The sequence below is a fragment of the Balaenoptera ricei genome, chromosome 2 (assembly GCF_028023285.1).
Source record: "Balaenoptera ricei isolate mBalRic1 chromosome 2, mBalRic1.hap2, whole genome shotgun sequence".
Lineage (NCBI taxonomy): Eukaryota > Metazoa > Chordata > Mammalia > Artiodactyla > Balaenopteridae > Balaenoptera > Balaenoptera ricei.
Window position 1 is genome coordinate 50,784,987 of NC_082640.1, and position 17,652 is coordinate 50,802,638.

A 17,652-nucleotide genomic window follows, 5' to 3' on the forward strand; every position below is an offset into this window, starting at 1 on the left:
TCCCTGCTTTATTTTTTTCTCATTAAGGACTTTCCACAAACCTGCTGTATACACATATATCCCTTATTCACTGTGTGCTGTAGGTCTCCCCCACTAGAATGTAAACTCCATAAAGTCAGGAATAGATATAGGGATTTATTCCTAGCACCTAGAGAAGTGTCGGGAGTATATTGGATACCCAGTAAATGTTTTCTGAATGGATAATGTTGAATTGTGTGCCAGGTATTGACTAGATACTGGGGATATAGAAATGAAAAAAGTACAAAAAAGTTCTTTCTCTTAAAAAGCATGTAGTATAATAGAAGAGACTCATACCTACAAAACTAACTATAGTTATTTTGCCCCATGTAAGTGATGGTGATGATGGTGGTAAAGGATACCTGAGGATGCCCTCACAGAAGGTGTCAGTTGAACTGGACATTTGATCCAGATAAGGAAGGTTGTTTCCAGGTAGAGGTAAAATCTTGAACAAAATTACAGAGTTTGACAGTTTGGGCAATGGCTTGTAGTCCAGGTTAACAACAGTGTAGGTTAATTAGAAATAGAGGGAGCTAGGAAATTAGTTAGGACCAGGTTTGGGAAAGATAGCTGTTAGAGGTACAGGTTGTCTAGCTCTTACCTGGACAGAGTAATGGGATTTTGGATGTTCAGTATGTGAAATTTAATGATAACTGGCTGTAGCACTAACATTTTAGTTTTGGTTTTATTTTTTGAAGGTGAGAGTGTATTTCTTTATAGATTGTTATAAACGACCTATAAAAACTTGGTTTTTAGAATATTACCTTTTAGAAACTATTTGAGAACTGTGTACAAAACAAACTTGTCAATAACAGTTAATTTATAGAATTGAGGAATTAATATTTTTTGATATAAGAATATGTACCACGTGGATAATTATCAAATTTTTATTTAATCTGTTATTTACCGTGGGTCAAATTGCCAAACTTTAATTCCTACTGTGACACTGACACAAAGCTGGTGTCCAAATACATTTAAAAATAATTAGTTTTGTTTAGAATGAGAACACATGAAAAATAGTTTCACTTTGAATTATTGGATTTTAGAAACTGGTAATGTATTGGTATTTGAGGAGATTGCTCTGTTCTGTATTTCGGTACAATTAGACTAAAAGCTGAAATTGGCTTTTTTTTTTTTTTTTTTTTTTGATTTTTTTTTTAAAATTTTTATTTATTTATTTATGGCTGTGTTGGGTCTTCGTTTCTGTGCGAGGGCTTTCTCCAGTTGTGGCAAGCGGGGGCCACTGTTCATCGCGGTGCGCGGGCCTCTCGCTATCGCGGCCTCTCTTGCTGCGGAGCACAGGCTCCAGACGCGCAGGCTCAGTAATTGTGGCCCACGGGCCCAGTCGCTCCGCGGCACGTGGGATCCTCCCAGACCAGGGCTCGAACCCGTGTCGCCTGCACTGGCAGGCAGACTCTCAACCACTGCGCCACCAGGGAAGCCCTGAAATTGGCTTTTTAAAGCAAGCTCCTTTTAACCTTGGTAAAAAAAAAGGGCTTATTTATGTATGTGTGTGTGTGTGTGTATGTGTGTTTTAAAGTTAAAGCTTTTAATGCTTAATTCGTTAATATAAAAAATATTTGGCAGACTGTGGCTCCACTCCCCCCCCCCCCCCCCCCCCGCTTCTAGAGGGGATATACATTTCAAATAGAAACAAAATTGTAGTATCACAATAATTAGTATTGCTGAACAAGATTCAAAAGACTGGTGTTTGTGTGGAGAAATTACCATTTTCATTTGATGAAGCAGATTTACTTGGGGATTGTCATAATTACCCAATCATGTAATTCTAAATTATTAGATTAGCGTCATAAATTGATCCTGGCCAGTCAGGGTGAGGAGAGGCTTTTACCATCTTTCTCTTTCTACCTAAGTGTATTGCTACTATTTCCAAGCAAAAGTGTAGCAGGACTGGATTATTCTTTATGCACTACTCCATTGGTTAGCATTTATTAGTGTTCCTTTATTAATGTGAATTATTGACATTAATCTGTTTTATATTTGTTTTTGGCATTTTTATGTTCATTTTAATTTCATTGTTCCCTTTAAAAGAGTGAAAGCTCTAAGTATACACATAGCATTTGAATATATACACGTTTTATGGCAATGCAAGTCACTGACCCATTGACAGTTTTTTTTCTAAATGAGAACATAGTACAGTGAACATTTTCAGAATGTAACTATTTTATCAAAACGTAAATTCAGTAGGCTGTGTATACCAGTTAAATATAAAGTATATCATGTGATATAGAGGGTAGGAAAGTGGGACCTAGGACACCAATTTGTGAACCTTGGCGTGGATAGAATATTACTGAACGTTTAAGTAATACTTCCTGAAAAAAATGGATTAGTGACATTAGCAATGCCCAATTGGCTAACATTGTGTTTTTATTAGCCAAATTTTTAAAAATTCATTTTTCTATTGATCAGTAAGTATTAGTGGAACTGTCTGTTGATTGTTGAAATTTGTAGTAATGAGATTATATTTAATTTTGTTTTAGACTTCAGAATAATTACTAACCCATCTAATATTTTTTTCTTTATTAAAGAATTAGATTTTGTGAAAAAGTAACAAAGAAGAATTCTCTGCAAGGATCACATCTAAGTGCACTTTTTGCTGATACATCATTTCTGGTAAGACTTTTTTCCTTTTTTCTATGTTATGAAGTAAATAAACACAATGGGATTTTTTTTTTTTTTAAATAAGACTGCCTTGTGAGCTTGAATAACAGTCATTTTGGAGTTTATTTTGGGGATTAAGGTAGATTAATTAAGGAAATTCATAAAATCCTGTTGAATATACATATATACGTATGTGTATATATACACACACACACACAAAATATACATGATGTGGTATAGTGACAGTTTCTCATATAGTGGCACTGCTGAGATAATCCCATACTTTTACATCTTTTCCACTTCCATTTTCCATGTCCATTACATGTATTTGAAAATAAGGGAAAAAAATCTAAAGTCCATATTTACTGTGACAGTAAGTTGGAGGAAGAGAGGGTTTGAGGACGTGAGTTACATATTATGAGGAGAGATTTTCAAATGAAAGACAAAGTGGACAAATCTAGCCATATCTCTTGAAAGGTGAAAGGGTTGAAGAAAAAAATTAAGCAAATTTAAGAAATCTTTTTAAAATGTAGACTTTTTTTGTGACTTTGAATTTTTTGCCTTAAGTTGTAGGCCCATATTTGCAAAGCTCTGGAGTAGGCAATTTTGATTTAAAAACTTACATTGGCCTAGGCTAATGGTTCCAGTATGCTAGTAAGATGTGTAGTTCTCCTCAAAAAGCTTTCATAAGTGAAACTTCACTTGAATTCTACCTTCTATTCAAAATGGAAAAGAATTATATTAATACTAGGATATTTTAACATAATGTAATTTCAGAAAATGTTCGGGGATAGTTTTTGGTGTGTTTTATATAATATGTTAACCTTAACATTCTGAATGTTAGATACAGTTGATCAAGCCTGATGGTTATGTCAGTAAAAACTTGGGAAAGCTACTTACAATATTTGCTCTTGTTATTCTTGTTTTAAGAATACTTTTGCTGTTTAATGTTTAAATTTTTTCTTGAATTATTAAATGGTAGAAAGAACTTTTATGAGCTTACAAAATGAGTTTTTTGTTAAAATACTTTATTCCAATGTCAGTTTCTTATGCCCATATATTTTTCTTCTTAAACCTTGACTGCAGAACAGCCCATTTTATGATATCCTTCAGTTTGGGAAACTAGGGGAAAAGGTATTGTTTTTCCAATTGAAAAGTATCCTTCAGTTGAAAAGTTGTATATGTACAGGAAGGATGGGAATAATGAAGTTTAGTTCACATTTTAAAATATAAACCTTGGTTAGTCTTCTGTATATCTTTCAGTGTTTATTTGGTTTGTTTTCTTTTCTCATCTTTTTTACATTTCTCATATATATATATATATATATATTGTTCACTAACTGCTCAATACTGAGTGATTTGAATTAAAGCAGAATAGGAATTTAGACATTCTCATTCCAGAGAATTTCCCCTATAATTTCCCTATAATTCTGTATCTTCTCTGAACCTCCGTGATGGCTGTGAGCATAACTTCAGTTGTTATATTTGGGTTATGTTTAAGCTTTAGGGTATCCTCTATGATACTTCTTTCACTGAGTTCTGAAGATATAAACAGTGTCTTATTCTTTATGGCAGGTTTTGCATGGTTCTGAGGACTGTGACTGAGTTAAGAGCTACTTGTTTTGGAGTTACTCTGAGTACTTAGATGGGGAACACTCTTTTCCTTTTGAGTAGGTTCAAATGTTGACTGAAGAACCTCAGATTTGTTTTCCCTATAATTCTGCCCTAATTCTGAGTAGAAATTGGAGGAGTTGGCACAGACATTGGGCAAAATTTTTTCTACCTTTTTTCTTTTCCTTCATGTCTTGAAACTGCTTTGGGCTCTTGTATTTTAAGTGTTTGGTCCCCTTTGAGTTAATTTTTATATATGGTATTAGGTAAGGGGTGAGATTTATTTCTTTGCATATGAAAATCAAATTGTTCAAGAAGCATTTTTGAAAAGATTATATTTTCCCCTACTGAATTACTGCCTTGGCACGTTTGCTGCAGATCAGTTGACATTTTATGGGGGTCTATTTCAGGACTCTATTATGTTCTATTGATTTATGTATCTATCCTTATGACAATACTGTACTGTCTTGATTACCATAGCTTTATATTAAAATCAGGTAGTGTAAATCCTCCAAGTTTGCTCTTCTGTTTCAAAGCTGTTTTTCTATTCTAAGTCCTTTCCATTTCTCTCTATGTATTTTAGAATTAGCTTGTCATTTTCTACAAAAAAGCCTCAATGGGATTTTGATTATGAATGCTTTTAGAGGCTAATAGGGAGAGAATTAATCTCTTAAGGATGTTGAGTCTTCTGATGTGTGAATTTGGTATCTTTCTCCATTTAAGCTGTCTTTAGTTTCTCGGCAGTATTTTGTAGTTTTCAGTGTAAAGGTATTACACGTATTTTGTTGAATTGATCTCTGTTTTCTATTTTTATGTTATTGTAAATGGCATCTTAACATCAGTTCCCGATTGTTTGTTGTTAGTGTATAGAAATATAATAGATTTTTACATAAACCTTTGTAATTTATGATTCTGCTAAACTTACTAGTTCTGGTGGCAGTTTTGTGTATTCCTTCAAATGTTCTGTGTAGACCATCATCTTGTCTGTGAGTAAAGACTATTTTACCTCTACCTTTTCAATTTTTGTACCTTTTATTTCTTTTGCTTGCTTTATTGCACTGCCTAGTAGTCCCAGTGCAATGTTGAATGAAGTGGTGGGCTCACATTGTTGCCTTACTCTTATTTATCTATTTATTTATCTATCTATTTATTTATTTATTTATGGCTGTGTTGGGTCTTCGTTGCTGTGTTGGGTCTTTGTTGCTGCACATGGGCTTTGTTGTGGTGCATGGGCTTCTCATTGTGGTGGCTTCTCTTTGTTGCATAGCATGGGCTCTAGGCATGCGGGCTTCAGTAGTTGTGGCTCACGGGCTCTAGAGTGCCGGCTCAGTAGTTGTGGCGCACAGGCTTAGTTGCTCCATGGCATGTGGGATCTTCCCGGAGCAGGGCTTGAACCCGTGTCCCCTGCATTGGCAGGTGGATTCTTAACCACTGTGCCACCAGGGAAATCCCTGTTGCCTTACTGTTGATCTTAGGTCAAAACCATCCAGGCTTTTACCATTAAGTATGATGTTAGCTGTAGGTTTTTTATAGATATCCTTTATCAGATTGAAGAAATTCCCTTATATTCATAGTTTGCTGGGAGTATATTTTCTTATTATCAGTGAGTATTTTTATCAAATGAATTTTTATCAGATGCTTTTTCTGCATCTTGAGATGATCACATGGTTTTTTTCCTTTTGTCTGTTAATGTAGTTGATTGATTGATTTTTGAATGTTGAATGAATAAATCATGCATTTCTGAGATAATCCCCACTTGGTCATGATGTGTTAATACTTTTTATATATTGCTGGGTTAAATTTTTTATATTAAGAAACCATTTATTTTGGTGAGCTATCCCAAGAATTATCTCACTTTCAATCTCTTTAGGTCTGTGATACAAAGGCATAAAATAATTCCGATGTTGAAGCCTTGAAGAAAGTTGTTACAGATACAGATAATAGACAAAAATTGCAAATATGTGAATGTTTTCTGGTATCTTGAAATAAAGGTAATTTTGAGTTAAATTGTTGTGTAAGTTCAGATTTGTGTTAATGAGAGGTTTTTTTCATCTGTGTTCATAGTAGACATTGGTGTGTAGTTTTTTAATAATGTCCTTTGTCTGGTTTTTGTATCAGGATAACAGGGTGAGTTGGAAAGATTTCCTCTTCTGGAAAAGTTTTCAAACAGTTGGTGTTATTTCTTCTTTAAGTGTTTGGTAGAATTTACCAACGAAGACCACTGGCCTTGGAGTTTCTTTGTGGGAAGGGTTTGATATTGGGCTATTCAGGTCTGTATTAATTCTTTTTGAATAAGTTTTAGTTTTTTGTGTCTTCTAAGGAATTTGTCTATTTTATGCAAGTTGTCTAATGTATTGGCATGAAGTTTCATGTTATATTTCTTTATTCTTTTAATGTTTGAAGGATCTGTAGTGATACTCTCATTCTAGTATTCGAGACCTTCCTACTTTTTCTAAAGGAAAAATTAAATTCTAAAATTTAAAACTTTTCTCTGTCTGCATTCTGCAAAGTTTCTTTACGTGTGTTTGTTTACATGGAGTTCAAAGTATTTTTAAGCTCCTTTGTGATTTTTTTTGGACCTATATAATTTCCAAATATTTCCTAAATTTTCCAGATCTTTTTCTCTAATAGGTTTTTAATTTAATTTTTTTGTGGTCCAAGAACATATTGTGCTTTGTGGGTTTATTATAGAGTGCAGAATTTTGTCTGTATAAATGAATGTTTTGTGCGCACTTAAGAAGAATTGTATGCTGTTGAGTGGAGCTTTCTAAAAATATTAGGTCAGATTGATTGATAGTGTTCTTCAAGATTTATCCCTTCTGATTTTCTATTTGTTTACAGTAATTGCTGAGAGAAGAGTCAACTTTAATTGTGGATTTGTCTGTTTCTCCTTTCACTTACTGGTTCATGTATTTTGAAGCTCTTTTAATAGGTGCATACATATCTTTTTAAAAAAATTTATTCTTGATGAATTGGGTCTTCTATCTTGTCCCTATCTCTGGTAATATGTTGCGAAGTCATTTCTGAAATAGCTTGTATAGTTTCTGACAGAAAGTCTGCTGTTATTTTTACTTTGTTGACTCATATGTAAATTTTCTTTTTTGTTTGACTGCTCTTCAGTCTTACAACTTTTTTAGTGACTATGAGTATGATGTCACTTGATTATAATGTGCCTTCATATGGTTTTCTCTGTGAAAATCCTGTTTAGTTTTTTTGAGTTTCTGTTTTTTTTTTGTTTTTTAAACCAAATTTAGAAACATACCGACCACTATTTTTTCAGATATCCCACTTATCCCAGGTGATATTTTGGAGGGGAGGGAATTTCAGTTATACATTTGAGATTGTCTCGGCACTTAACTCCCCCTTCTTTTTCATTCTTTTTTTCCTCTCTGTTTTATTTGGATGGTTAATGTCATGTCTCAAGGTTCACTGATTTTTTTTTTTCAATATATAATCTGTTCTTAATACCATCCAGTATGTTTTTTATTTCTTTTTTTTTTTTTTTAATTAATTTATTTATTTTTGGCTGTGTTGGGTCTTCGTTTCTGTGCGAGGGCTTTCTCTAGTTGCAGTGAGCGGGGACCACTCTTCATCGTGGTGCGCGGGCCTCTCACTATCGCGGCCTCTCTTGTTGCGGAGCACAGGTTCCAGACGCGCAGGCTCAGTAGTTGTGGCTCACGGGCCCAGTTGCTCCGCGGCATGTGGGATCTTCCCGGACCAGGGCTCGAACCTGTGTCCCCTGCATTGGCAGGCAGATTCTCAACCACTGCGCCACCAGGGAAGCCCTGTTTTTTATTTCTAATAATTATTTTTTATCTCTGGAAGTTTTATTTCTTTCATTTTTCTCATCATATTCTTATTTTCCTTTACCTTTTCTAACATATAAAACTTATTTATAATCATTGTTTTAATGCCTTCATCTGTTAATTCCATTAACTTTATCATTCCTGGTTCTCTATATTGATTGCTTATTGTTATTATGGGCCACATTTTCTGCTTTTCATTGTTTGAATGCTGGACATTGTTGGGTATAGCGATTTTTTTGCACTTTTTATATAGTGTTGAACTTTGTTTTTGTACACGTTTAAGTTACTTGGTATCAGCTGAATCCTTTTGAGGCTTTTTTTTTTTTTTTTAAAGCTTGGTCAGCATTGGTCCAGAGCAGCTTTTATTGTGGGGTTAATTTGGTCATCCATTAAGGTTATGTTTTTCTGAGGGTTATAATCCATTTTGAGCATTATTCTCAATTCATTGTAATCCCAGTGGATATTATAAAAAATTTTTATTAGTTTCTGTTTTGTGTTTTAAAGGAAATTTTATGGCCTGCCCAAGAATAGCTTAGTCACGAAAAAGAAGATCAAATCAGAAGACTTTCTCTACTCAAAGCCTATAAATCTACAATAATTATTTTCATGAAATAATGCCACAAGGATAAACAAAAGAAATAAAGAGTCTGAAAGAGGGTCACTGTGTACATGCGCACTTGCTTTATGACAAAACTGACACTTTAGAGTGGTGGGAAAAGAATTACTCAATAAATGATATTGAAACAATTGGTGATAAAGCAAAAATATGACTCATACTCCATACCATATGCAAAAATCAATTAAAGATTGATTTGTACATCTCAGTGTGAAAGGCAGAACTGTAAAACTTTAGAAGCGAAATGTAAGGAGAACATGCTCATGATCTCTGGACAGGAAAATATTCTTAAAAAGAAATAAAAAGTGCTGATATAAATAACACAATTGATAAGTTTGATTACCTTAAAATTAAGAAATTTTGTTCTTGCAAAGTCACCATTAGAATAGAGAGGGAAGGCAGGGTGGAAGATATTTGCAACACATGTAACAGACAAAATGTATATATCAGAATATTCAAAGCACTTCTGCACATCAGTGTGACAAAGGCAAAAAATCCAATAGAAAAAGGGGTAAGAGACATACAAAGTCACTTTCTTTTTTTTTTTTTTGGCTGCACCACACAGCATGTGAAACTTCCCCAACGAGGGATTGAACTCACACCCTCTGCAGTGGAAATGCGGAGTCTTAACCACTGGACCACCAGGGAAGTCCCTTAAAGGCACTTTCTAAAAGAATTACAAGTATTCAAGAAATATGTGAAAAAGGTGCTTAACTTCATTAGTAATCTGGGAAATATAAATTAAAAGTGCAAAGAGCCTCCATAAAACACTAGAGTGTCTGAATTTAAAAAGTAGATTGACAGTACAAGTTTTGGAGAGGATGTTAAGTGTTATAGCAACTCAGTAAACACTGCTGGTAGGAATGTATGTTACTACAACCACTTTAGGAAACAGTTTGTTACTTGCTTACCCTGTGACCCAATAATTTCCTTCCATGAGTATACCCCTGAGAGTAATGAATGAACATGTGTACCAAGAGATATGTTGATAATATTGTTGGCAGCAGTGTTTTAGTAGCTTCAGACTCAATGCAATATTCATCAACAGTTGATTGAATAAAATTGTGATATGTTTATATATATGTAACATATATATGTTTATATATATATTTATATATGTTTACTTTATAGCAATAAAAATGGATGAACTACAGCTACATACTACACAGGTAACACAAACATGTTTCTCAATAGAAGCTAGAAACAAAAAAATTCATAATTTGTGATTCCACTTATGCAGAGTAAAATCAAAGCACATAAAAATAAAAACGAAAAAAAAAAAAAAGAAAATAAAAACGTAAAATGTATACATTTCATGCTTGTGTATATTATATGTTAACACCAAATATGCCAGTTCCTAATTGTATTGCATGCCTACCCATATTGCTATACTTCTTTTCACATTCATTTAGAAATCTTCTGATTCTGAATATAATGGTATATGCCAAATCATATTTATCTTTATAAATAAAGATAAAGTTAGACCTAGAACAGCATTTATATACAGGTTTGATTCAGGTGATGCAAGGTTAAAAGATTTAAATGTATTTAGTATTTGTAATAATATAGAGAATGGAGATGGTTTCTAGTAAGGATAATTTATCTTTATACAGGATGTAATTATTGGCAAAGGTTTTTTTCCAGAAATCATTATGATTTGGGATAGGTATAAGAATCTACATTTTAAAAATGACAGAGTGCTAATATTGAAAGTGAGTTGGTGGTGGAGGACTAGAATCTCATTCTCATTTTCACACCTTGCCTTGATGTGTCCTTTATTTCTTCTGTGTGTCCCATGTGAAGACAGGACATTGCTCTTATGTATGTGTAATTAATCTGGGAATGAAAGGTCATGTATGGATGGGATTTAGTCTTAATAAGGGCAGTTTACAAAATATCCTTTTTAATAATAATTTTAATAATATTTTGCTTATCTCTAAGGAGCCCAAGGTGCCCTGTGGTTATATCCTCATAATTTCCTACAAGAGTTTGAGCTATATTCTTGCTCCACTTTGTACAACTGATTTGAGGTAGTCAAGACGTGAGTCACTGAAAGTCACATGGCAATTCATTGGTATATCTAGAAATAAAATAAACATTTTATAGGCTGGTCATTCTGATAAAAATTTCAGTTATAATGTCTTTTTAGTCAGTAGATTGGATTATTTATCATGATTAATAATTTGTATCATTTAAAAATGTGTGTCTTTAAGGAAACACAATTTTAAAAAAATCTTCAAACTCCCTGTACAATTAAATGAAAGGAGGGATAGTGACCTTAAAAAAATTACTTCTAGTTCCATCAAATTTAGTTAATACATAATTTTTTGCACTATATATGTTGTGTAAAATAAGTTGTATATTTCTCTATTAGGAATAGGTTCTTAACAATATACCCCTAAGCTGTCCTCTAATTTTTTAGCATTCAGCTTTAAAATGTCTCTAATCTGAATATATAACCAGTTATTAATCAGAGAAATCCAAATGAACTAGAAGGATACCATTTTAGAATTTTAGATGATTTCTCCCCTCCCCTCAACCTATTTATGTTTTGCTATATTAACGATTTTACCTAAAACATTCAAAATAAACTCACAGTGAGAAGTGATATTTTGGTGTTATGATTTTAGGAAGGGTACCAATATTTAGTATCTTAGTTGTCCTAATTTTTCTAAGAACTAGTTGTTTGGATGTGTTACAGCCAAGTCACAGCTAGCCCTTGCAAAGTTAGAAAAAGGCTCTTCTCCCAATTTTAGGTGGATGCTGCCCTCTGCTAGGGTTCAGGGTTTAGAGAGTGGAGAACAAACTGGATTCAGTCCCCACTTGCCTTCTCTTGGCCCTATGCCCATGTGCAGGGTACAGCCTCCACCATTGTTCAAAGTGCCTTGAGTCATAATGACTTCTTGCCTTTCTTTTGATAGATTTATATCATTTAAATTGCTTTTCAGGCCAGAATATCTATCATGATACCCATGAATTTGTTAATTAGTCCCTTTTGTAGTTAGTATGGGATTATTTTCTTAGTGATATCTATGTTTCATACTTTTATTGATCATATGTTAATGTTTTTGAATTTTACCTAAAATTTATAACAACCAAATATAAGTCAGAGCTTTATAAAATTAAGTGTAATTGTTTGTAGGGCATGTTCTGCCTTTATGAAAGTTATATAATACAGAAAAACTGTTTTCAAGTAATAGCTATAGTTCAAAGTAAAGTTTGTTTTACTTATTGAATCATATCTTTAAATACTGAGTAGTAGCCATCATTAAGTTCATACAACATATTGTATTTTAAAAATGTGTCATTAGATATAGCGTGTGCAATTCCGGCTGAAATGGAATGCTTTGCTCATTTTCCATAAAACAATAGTTAAATGATAGTCTTAAATTAATTTAGAATTTGAATTTCTGCCTGGATTTAATTGTTTGTAAACAGTAATGAAAATATCCTATTTTACAGTGAAGAAAAATGTTCTTGTATTAAAAGTAACTGAAAGATAAATCTGTAAGAGCAAAGAATCTCTAATCACATTGACAATTATAGTAAGATAGTCTCCCTCAAGTTCGTGTGACTAAGAGAATAGCGGTTATTTTGTTTATATAGTTAATAAGGGAATGCAAGACATCATTTGTGACTGTGTGTATGTGTGTGCACACATGCATGTGCGTAAGGTAGTTGCATTGCCCAGTACTGAAATTGGGATTAAAATTATTTGGCATTGCTAGATTCTGATTTTTTAAGATCTTTTAGCAAAGTGGATGGCTATTAGGGTTTCTTGCTTATTTAGATCAATTTTTTTCCCCTTGTAGTAGATAAAAATTAGAGGACCCAAGGTATTCGTGTTTAACTGCAATAAAAAAAATTAACAACATGCTACTAACAAACCAGTGGGTCAACAGTGAAATCAAAGAGGAAATCAGAAAATACCTGGAGACAAATGACAATGAAAACAGAACATTACAAAATCCATGGGATGCAGCAAAAGTAGTTCAAGGAAGGAAGTTCATAGTGATATAGACCTTCCTCAAGAAACAAGAAAAATCTCAAACAACCCAACCTACCACCTAAAAGAATTAGAAAAAGAAGAAACAAAACCCAAAGTCAGTAGAAGGAAGGAAATATGAGAGAGGAAATAAATAAAATAGAGATCAAAAAGCAGTAGAAAAGATCAATAAAACCACGAGCTGGTTTTTTGAAAGGGTAAACAAAATTGACAAGCATCTAGCTAGGGTCACCAAGAAAAAAGAGAGAACCCAAAGAAACAAAATAAGAAATGAAATAAGAGAAATAACAACCAATACTACAGAAATACAAAAAACCGTAAGAGAATACTGTGAACAATTATATGCCAACAAATTGGACAACCTGGAAGAAATGAACAATTTTCTAGAAACATACAGCCTACCAAAACTGAATCAAGAAGAAATAGATAATTTGAATGGACTGAATACTGGAAGTGAAATATGATATGTAATTTAAAAAAACTACCTGCAAGCAGAAGTGCAGGACCAGATGGCTTCACTGGGAAATTCTACCAAACATACAAAGAAGGACTTATACCGATCTTTCTCAAACTCTTCCAAAAGACTGAATATGAGGGAACACTCCCAGAGTCATCCTATGAAGCCACCATCACCCTGATATCAAAACCAGACAAAGAAACTACCAAAAAAGAAAATTACAGGCCAGTGTCTTTGATGAATGTAGATGCAAAAATTCTCAACAAGATATTAGCAACTTGAATCCAACAATACATAAAAAAGATCATATACCACAATGAAGTTGGATTCGTCCCAGGGTCACAAGGATGGTTCAGCATACACAAATCAATCAATGTGATTCACCACATTAACAAAAGACAAAAACCACATGATCATCTCAATAGATGCAGAAAAATTATTTGATAAAACTCAACATCCATTCATGATAAAAACTCTCACCAAAGTGAGTATAGAGGGAACATATCTCAACATAATAAAAGCCGTTTATGACAAACCCACAGCCAACATAATACTCAATGGTGAAAAGCTGAAAGCCTTCCTCCTAAATTCTGGAGCAAGACAAGGATGCCCACCCTCACCACTTCTTTTCAGCATAGTATGGGAAGTCCTAGCCACAGCAATCAGACAAGAAAAGGAAATAAAAGGTATGCAAATTGGAAGGGAAGAGGTAAAATTGTCATTATATGCAGATAACATGATACTCTATATAGCAAACCCTAAAGACTCCACATAAAAACTAATATATGAAATCAGCAAGGTAACAGGATACAAGATTAATATACAGAAATCTGTTGCATTTCTTTACACTAACAATGAAATATCAGAAAGAGAAAGTTAAAAAAAAAAATCCCATTTAAAATCACGTCAAAAATACCTAGGCACATATCTAACCAACGAGGTGAAAGACCTATATGCTAAAAACTATAAAACATTGATAAAGAAAATTGAAGACAATTCACAGAGATGGAAAGATATCCCATGTTCTTGGATTGGAAGAATGAATATTGTTAAAATGGCCATACTACCCAAAGTAATCTATAGATTTAATGCAATCCCTATCAAAATACCCATGACATTTTTTCACAGAACTAGAACAAATAATCCCCAAATTTGTATGGAACTATAAAAGACACAAAATTGCCAAAGCAATCCTGAGGCAATAGAACAAAGCTGGAGACATAACCCTCACAGACTTCAGAAAGTACTGTGTAGCTACGGTAATCAAAATAGCATGGTATTGGCACAAAAATAGACATATAGATCAATGGAACAGAGTAGAGAGCCTAGAAATAAGCCCACACACCTATAGTCAATCTTTGACATAGGAGGCAAGAATATAAAATGGAGAAAAAACAGTCTCTTCAATCAGTGGTGTTGGGAAATCTGGACAGCTGCATGTAAATCAGTGAAGTTAGAACACACCCTTACACCATGCACAAAAATAAACTCAAAATGGTTTAGAGACGTAAATATAAGACATGTCACCATAAGACTCCTAGAAGAGAACATAGGCAAAACATTCTCTGACATAAATCGTAGCAATATTTTCTTAGATCAGTCTCCCAAAGTAAAAGAAATAATAACAAAAATAAACAAATGAGACCTAATCAAACTTAAAAGCTTTTGTGCAGCAAAGGAAACCATCATCAAAACAAAAAAACAACCTACAGAAGGGGAGAAAATATTTGTAAGTGATGTGACCGACGGGCTTAATTTCCAAAATACGCAAACAGCTTATAAAATACGGTATCCAAAAAAAAAAGAAAACCAACTCAAATCAAAAATAGGCAGAAGACCTAAGTAGACATTTCACCAAAGGAGATATACAGATGTCCAACAGGCACATGAAAAGATGCTCAACTTTGCTAATTATTAGAGAAATGCAAATCAAAATCACAGTAAGGTATCACCTCACGCTGGTTATAATGGCTATTATCAAAAAGTCTACAAATAATAAATGCTGGAGAGGGCATGGAGAAAAGGGAACCTTGCTACACTGTTGATGGGAATGTAAATTGGTGCAGCCACTATGGAGAACAGTATGGATGTTCCTTAAAAAACCAAAAATAGAGCTACCATAGGATCTAGCAATCCCACTCCTGGGTGTGTATCTGGAAAAGACAAAAACTCTAATTCGAAAAGATACATGCACCCCAGTGTTCATAGTACACACACACACACACACACACACACACACACACAATGGACTATTACTCACCCATAAAAAAGAATGAAGCATTGCCATTTGCAGCAACACGAATGGACCTAGAGAATATCATACTAAGTGAGGTATGTCAGAGAAAGACAAATATTTATATATGGAATCTAAAAAATAGTACAAATGAATTTATTTACAAAACAGAAACAGACTCACAGACATAGAAAAACTTATGGTTACCAAAGGGGAAAGGGGTGGGGAGGGATAAATTAGGAGTCTGGGATTAACAGATACACGCTACTGTATATAAAATAGGTAAGCAATAAGGATTTACTTTATAGCACAGGGAACTATATTCAATGTCTTAAAATAACCTATAATGGAAAATAATATGAAAATCATATGTGTGTATATATATATGTATGTGTAGATATATAACTGAACCACTTTTCTGTATACCTGAAATTAACACAATATTGTAAATCAACTATACTTCAATAAAAAAACTTAAAAAATAAATGTAATAAACTTCTGATTACTCTTTTTAAAATATCATTCTACATTTTTGAAGTCAAGAATCATATAGAGTGAAAGCAGTGAGATCCATAAGTGAAATTAAGAAAACAGTTCTATTTATAATAGCATCAAAAGAATAAAGTACTTAGGAATAAATTTAACAAAAGACGTGTAATACTTGTACTCTGAAAACTAGAAAACATTGTTGAAAGAATCTAAAGGCAACCTAAGTAAATGGCAGACATACAGTGTTTATGAATTAGAAGACTTACTATTATTAAGATTGCAGTACTCCCCAAACAGATTCAGGGCAATCCATATCAAAATCTTAGCTGGCTGTTTTTGCAGAAATTGACAAGCTGATCTTAAAATTCACATGGAAATTCAAGATACCTTGAATAGCCAAAAACCAGTCTTTAAAAATAATAAAGTTGGAGGATTCCCATTTCCTGATCTCAGAACTTAACTACAAAGCTATGGTAATCAGGACATTTTGCTACTAGTGTAGGGATATACATATAGATTAATGGAGTAGAATTGAGAGTCTAGAAATAAACCCATACAATTTATGGTGAATTGGTTTTTTGAGGGGGGGGTCTGGAGATTTTTATTTTGTAAGTTTTTTTAGTTACAAAATCAATTTCTTTAATAGATACAAAGTTACTCAAATAATCTCTTTGTCTTTGATCTGTTTTGAGTTTTTGTTTTTGAAGAATGGATCAATTTGCTCCAAAGGTGTCGAATTTATGTGTGAAGCATTGTTTCTAGTAGTCCCTTATTTTCCCTTTAATGTCTCAGGGGTCTGTAGTGATATTTTCTCCTTCATTTCTGATATTGTATCTTCTCCCTTAGTTTGTGAGTCTTATAAGAGATTTATCAATTTATTGGTCTTTTCAGAGAAACCGTTTTTCATTTCATTGATTTTCTCTATTTTTTTCCCTTTTCGATTTCATTTACTTCTAATCTTGTATCTTCTTTCTTTCTTTGCTTTGGGTTTATTTTGCTCTTATTTTTCTAGTTTCTTAGATTGGCAGCTATGACTGTTAATTTGAGACATTTTTATTTTCTAATGTAAGCGTATAAAGTTGTACATTTCCTTCTAAGCACTGCTTTAGCTGCATCCCACATATTTTGCTATGTTCTACTTCAATTTTGACCAGTTAAAAACATTTTCTAATTTCACTTGATTCATGAATTATTCTGACTTGTATGGTTTATTTCCCAAGTATTTGAAGATTTTTTTGTTACAGATTTTAGTTTACTTTTATTATGGTCAGCACGTTAAATCTTACACATTTTCATCACAAGGAAAAATTTTTTCTTTATTCTTTTTTTCTTTTTTTTGGCTTATTCAGATGTGGTTTTAATTTCTTTCTTTTTTAATCTAGTGGAAGAAAAAATGCCTTGCATTAATTTATATTTCCCAGATATTCATGAAACTGGGCATGTCTTCATATGCTTGTTGCCTGTTATGGTGAATCGACTTTTGACAAGGGTGCCAAAGCTATTCACTGGGGAAATGATAGACATTTTAATAAATGGTGCTGGGACACCTAGATATACACATGTAAATGAACAAAGTTGTTTCCTTGCTTTACGCCATATACAAAAATTGGCTCAAAGTGGATCAAAGACTTAAACGTCAGAGCTAAAACCATGTAAACTTAAGTTTTCAAGACCTTGAATGAGGCAGTGGTTTCTTAGATATGACACCAAAAACGCAAGCAACCAAAGAAGAAATAAGACATATTGGACTTTGTCAAAATTAAAAACTTTATCCTTCTGGGGACACTGTCAAGA

At 33.3% G+C, this 17,652-nt stretch overlaps 1 protein-coding gene across 5 annotated transcripts in view; it reads left to right on the plus strand.

Annotated features, from left to right (window-relative positions):
* Positions 1–17,652, plus strand: part of MEF2A (myocyte enhancer factor 2A) — a 164,821-nt gene that overhangs the window by 23,652 nt on the left and 123,517 nt on the right. For all 5 annotated transcript variants that reach the window (XM_059912600.1, XM_059912597.1, XM_059912596.1 and 2 more), the window contains exon 2: positions 2,568–2,652. The gene's annotated coding sequence lies outside the window, so the exon portion shown is untranslated. The remainder of the gene's footprint in view (positions 1–2,567; positions 2,653–17,652) is intronic.